The following is a 5,726-nucleotide window of genomic DNA, read 5'->3' as shown; positions in this document are numbered from 1 at the left end:
ATATTGTGGAGGAAAGGGAAGCCTGGCATGCTACAGTCAATGGGGTTGCAAAGAGTCTAAAACAACTTAGCAACTGAATGACAATAGCAATAGCACTGTTGAAAATAATACAAACACAAATATTTACCATTATAAATTGTTGAGGATTTCATTCAAAGGATAAATATGACACACCTTCAAGAACTGTATAATCTACGTACTAAAAACTCTATAATGTGTTTCATATATTGTATTTATAAATCACAGGTTAACATCTGAACAAAATAAGTTTTATCCAGATGTAAATTATATGTTAATAAAAATGGTCTATTTTTATTGACACAGTTATACATTTATTTATTTTACCCACAAGAATCAGTATTTACTTTAATTTTATTTTGTCTTGTTTTACTTTATTCTTTATAAATATAGTGTTTTATTAAGCTTGGTATGCATTGATACTTTGAAAATAATGACATTAAATGTATTAAATCATGTAGAATACATTATAATAGTAAACAATTCTTTTATTAAGTACCTATTAATATTTTCATTTTAGAGCAATCTTAGGTTTACAGCAAAATTGAGCAGAAAGTGAAGAGATTTCCTGTCCATTCCTTGTTCCACCTCATGCATAGCCTCCTCCATGGTCAAAATTCCCTGCCTGAGCGATTCTTCTGTTTCAATTGATGACCTTATATTGATATTATCAATCAAAGCCCATTGCTTATGTTAGGGATCACCCTTAGTGTTGTATGTTTGGGGGTTGGACAAACGTATAATAATATATATCCATCATTATAATATCACAAAGAGTAATTTCACTGCCCTAAAACTTCTTTATATATATATATATATATATTTATATATATATTTACAAAATAATATGTTTGTGCATTTTGTCTCATTAGTATGATTCCACTTTATTGTGTTTTCACTCCCTAAAAATGAAACAATTTAAAAGATTACCATGTCTTTTCACAGAGAGTAGAGACACATTTAGAAGACCTTGTTGTGTGTCTCACCATTATCAAAAACATTTCTTCCCCTACAAGAGTAGTTAACTCAAAAGAGGGAACAGATGGTAAGAGAGACATAAACAGAATAGAATTGATTTGTGCAGGATTGCACCTGGGCAAATCATACCTTTGACCCTGTCTTGGAGAATAGGAGAAAGGAGTTCCAGGAAACATTTTCTCTTTTTCTTGTTTCCTGTCACAGCATTATTAATCATCTTTTAAACCCATAAATTAACTCCAGAGAGTCTTAGAAAGATGATCTTTATCTTGTAACTTAGCCCATGTAAATGTCACTGGATTAAAATCATGCTCATAATCACTCTATAAAATTATAAAGTCTGGGTCTTTACTCTGAAAGCCCTTTTTACTTGTCAAGGTGATAGGTGACCTGATTAATTAAAGTTAGGTCTTTAGGATAAAGGCTTCTGACTACCTTCATTGATTTAAGCCTTGATTTAATAACTGTCAACTTTAAAAAATCAGTTTTCTATATCAAACAAAATATTAGAGATATCTGGAAATTTTATTTAAAGCTGGTAAAAAGTATATGTGACTGAACTGTAAAAATTAGAAATATTTTTTTAAATGTTGAATAAAAATCTGGCTAGTGTACACCATATTTTTTATGTCAAGTTATATTATGTCACAATAAGTTCCTGGGTCTAACAATAAATTAAAAGTCAGTAACATGGAAAACATCTTTCCCAAACAAGGGGAGAATTCGTTTTGTTTTGCTTTAAAGAAATGGCAATAATCTTTTATCATGTAAGACTCTCAACTGATGGATCAAGAAGACTCGAGTCTGTTTAAGAAGACAAATTTTAAAGCTTTATGCATATTTTTTTTAATATCCAAGATTTAAAATCATCTTATGTCTCTTTAATGACCCCTAAAACTGAAGGAGTAAATAGACTCTATGAAATAATATGCTGTGTAAGCTGACTTTTGCAGCCACAAAATGGAAATACTTGAACTCTTTTTTCTTTCTTTTTTTTTTTTTTTAATTTTACTATGTTTTACAGAAATGCTTGTGGTAAAATAAGAGGTGGCATTCTATTGGAGAAAACATATCAACATCAAGCTCTTTACTCATCATGAGACTGTTTGTTTTTTCATTTGTTTTTGTTAATGTTGTGATTTCTTAGATAAACATGTGGTATCCACTTCCTCTTTTTAGACTTTTAGTGTCTTTATTACATAGATGTGATCAAGGCCTTCCTGGAGAGAGTGTCTGAAAACTAAGCAAGAGAAGATGAAAATTTCATTGTTTTAATACTCCCTGCTTTTGACATTTTAAACAGGATTTGGTTAATACCTCTAATTCACTTCCCATAAAGTTTAAAGGAAAAAAAAGTACTTTTCAAGATATAATCCAGAATTATTTTGTTACAGCTGAATAACAATTCATTTAACTGGCAATTTGAAATCTGGTTATGTCAGAAAAGACAGATGATTAGGAAATATATATTAATCTAAAACAAACCCTATTTGAGGGCTAAATCCTAAGTAATCCATTATGTAGTAATCCATCTTGCACAGTTAGATTCTCCTTTCTCTGCAATTCCACAGAACTGGGCTAGCTTTTTTTCTCAGTATTATAGTTGTCCATTTGCCAGGCACCCTTCCCATTATACTGTTCCTCTAGGTCACGAGCCATGTCTTATTCTTTGTAGACATCCCAGTGCCTGGATAGTGAATGGTTGAATAAATAAAGATAAGAACACACAAGTAAATAATGTCAGTAAGAAAGATTTGAAATATAACTTGGGGTACATGATTATTCAAATGTAAAATAATGTATTAAAATGATAAATTTATAAAAGATATTATATAAGTAGTGAAATGAATTATATATAATTTTTTTCTAAATACTGAGTTATGGGAGTTGAAAGGAATTAATATTTATTGGACTATTTGTTAGGCTTCTTGGATGATCTAATTAGTCAAAGAAAGAATGGGGAAGGAAGGAAGAATATAAAGATGAGTAATCAAATTTTATTAATCAGGGTTGAATTTTAACCACAGAAACCTATCTAGCTTGTGTATTCAAATAAAGCTGAAAATCAGTTTTCTGCCATGTAAACTTTGGACTTTTTTTTTTTTTTTTTCACGCTTAACCTTAATCAATTCAAAGAATTAATGGCTGTGAATTGTGGTGCTGGGGAAGATTCTTGGGAATCCCTTGGACAGCAAGGATATCAAACCAGTCAATCCTAAAAGAAATCAACCCTAAATATTCATTGGAAGGACTAATGCTGAAGTTTCATCTGAAGCTGAAGCTCCAATAGTTCGGCCACCTGATGCAAAGAGCACACTCATTGGGCAGTAGAAGATGAGATGATTGGATGGCATCACTGACTCAATGGACATGTATCTGAGCAAACTCTAGAGATAGTGAAGGAGAGGGAAACCTGGAGTGCTGTAGTTCATGGAGTTTCAAAGAGTTGGACACAACTTAGTGACCAAACAACAACCACCTTTATTTATTTGAACAAACGTCAAAAAGTTTGCAAAATATAAATAACATGAGAAACATATTAGGACTTCCCAGATGGGTCAGTGAATAAAGAATCTGCTTTCAATGCAGGAGATGCAGAAATATATTATGTATAGGATTTTGACATCAGATATAGAAAGCTAGGTACAGCTATAAAAAGCTGGATTTACAGAAGAGAAAGCTCAGGATTAGGACCAGAATAGAACTTAATAGAATAAGCCAAATATTTTCAAATATTTAAATTTGTGTTAAATGCATGAGGCATTTCTCTAGTATCTTACAGTACCTTACAGTTCCAAACTAGGTATTGACCAGCCACACAGGTGAACAGATAGGTGGCCCTGATGCTCTTAATGGAAGCTTCCAGGGAGAGGTGGTCAGTTGCCTTTTTCTTCCAGGCCTCACAGTACAACATCCTGGGGGTTGTCACATTCCATTGAGAAGTCTAGGATGGCTGCATGGTCTGCAAGTCAGGCAGTGACAGACACAGAATGTTGTCCCCAGGTTTTGTCTACCTCTGACTTCCCAGGGTGAGCCTACTGGACCAGGTTGGGAGGGTCTGGCCTCTGGGGGAAAAAGATGAACCCAGTGAAAGACATAGCTGATTTCCTCTCAGAACATGACATTCTGGATGGTCCACTCAGGGGTCCTGATCCCTCACTTCCTTTTCAGGTCAATAGCTCCTCTGGACTCCATCTCTAAGCCCTTTAAGGACTCACATTGACCAGATTACCCAGGCTCTCAGGACACATGTCTAAGGTATATAGCTCTACTCTCTAGCCACCAGACCAGCTCCATGACTCCCCAAACTTCCTGAAGGAACTCGGGATGACGTTGGTGCTCACTAACATGAGCCTGTCTTTGGGCACCAGGAAGAGAAATGCAGTCATGTGGGTAGCATGGGGCCTGGATGTGGACGGATGGTCTGCAGCAGTGACCATGGAGTCTTTCTTGGCCAGCAGGATTTGACATTGTTTCCAAACTTGGAACAACCTACCTGACCTGTGCCTCCTTGGAACCTGAGACCATCCTGTCTGTGGCTGCCTACCCCCCCAGCTCCTACTCCTAAGTCAGCTGCTCTTAGTAGCACCTGGTGTCCTACTCAAGTTTTGTGACCAGCTGCTTGTCAACTGTAAAAAAGTCCTTGATTTCATCTCAGTAATCCCACATTGCTCTCTGAGGTAGTGCATGAGTTCCCAAAGAGCTGGGATCTTGTTATTCTCTAGGGCAGACTTCAGGGAGATGATAATTGGAATATTACTTTCTAGGAAATTCCTCCTTTGAACTTAAAACAAGCTCCTTCTGCACTTCCTACATGAACACTTTGGCTTGGGCCAGGTCCTTGTCTGGTTTAGCCCTCAATACCTACAATCTGATCTCCTTCAAACTGAGCACCTCAAACATGTCTGAGAGGAATTTGCTGTCTTCTGTGTCCACAGGAGGTCACTGTCAGTGAAGTATGCCAGGATGTCGCTGAAGACTCTCAAAGTGATGTTGAACCCCTGCTCATCAGTGAAGTAGTGTTCCAGGAGAAACTTGTAGATTTTAATCTACTTTTCCTTGTCCATATTCCCTTTCGGGGAGAATAGCCACTTCTCTCTCTCCACCTGGGGGAACCTATTGAAACTTTTGTGTTTCTCAAAGTTGTTGAAGAGCAAAATGAATGCAATGAGGTGCTGGAAAAATATGTTTGGGTTCCTCTTCAGGAGCAATGGGCCAGACAGACTGCCCTGGTGCTGGTGACCTCTGGGTTCAGGTCTACTGGTGTGCTGATGAAACAGAGGAACAGGCAACACTTTCACTTCATGAAGTTCTCCTGCAGGGGTCAGGTGAACAAAAGTAGTGTATGCGTCTGGAAGAAAGGGTTCAGGTCCTTCAGATGTGTGCGGATTTTGGGGTTGTACTTGTTTGTTGGGGCTGTGTAGTAGACACAGAGGTCACAAAGGATAATGTTGTTAAGGACATTCCTGCCCATGCCCACCTTCTAGCCCCTCTTTCAGATTCACGCGAGTCATGCCCTCTGTGATCAGAGGACAAGCCATCATCACCTTGAGAAAGCTGTGCTTACAGCCCGAGGACTTCATCAAGAATAGTGTCCCCATCTTGGTGTGAGAGCTAGAGGTGGACATAGACAGGAGCTCTCATTGTCTATCACATCCAGGATAATCCCCTCCAGCCAGGCCTTCTGTAGATGGACACACCAGGATTGGGCCATCAGCAGCTCAGTAGAG

The 5,726-nt window shown here is 37.2% G+C and overlaps 1 pseudogene; it reads right to left on the bottom strand.

The window, feature by feature from the left end:
• Positions 4,561–5,470, bottom strand: LOC102184984 (annotated as a pseudogene).

This window comes from Capra hircus, chromosome 6 (assembly GCF_001704415.2).
Source record: "Capra hircus breed San Clemente chromosome 6, ASM170441v1, whole genome shotgun sequence".
Lineage (NCBI taxonomy): Eukaryota > Metazoa > Chordata > Mammalia > Artiodactyla > Bovidae > Capra > Capra hircus.
The sequence above is the reverse complement of the archived record's forward strand: the minus strand, read 5'-3'. Positions and strand labels throughout refer to the sequence as shown.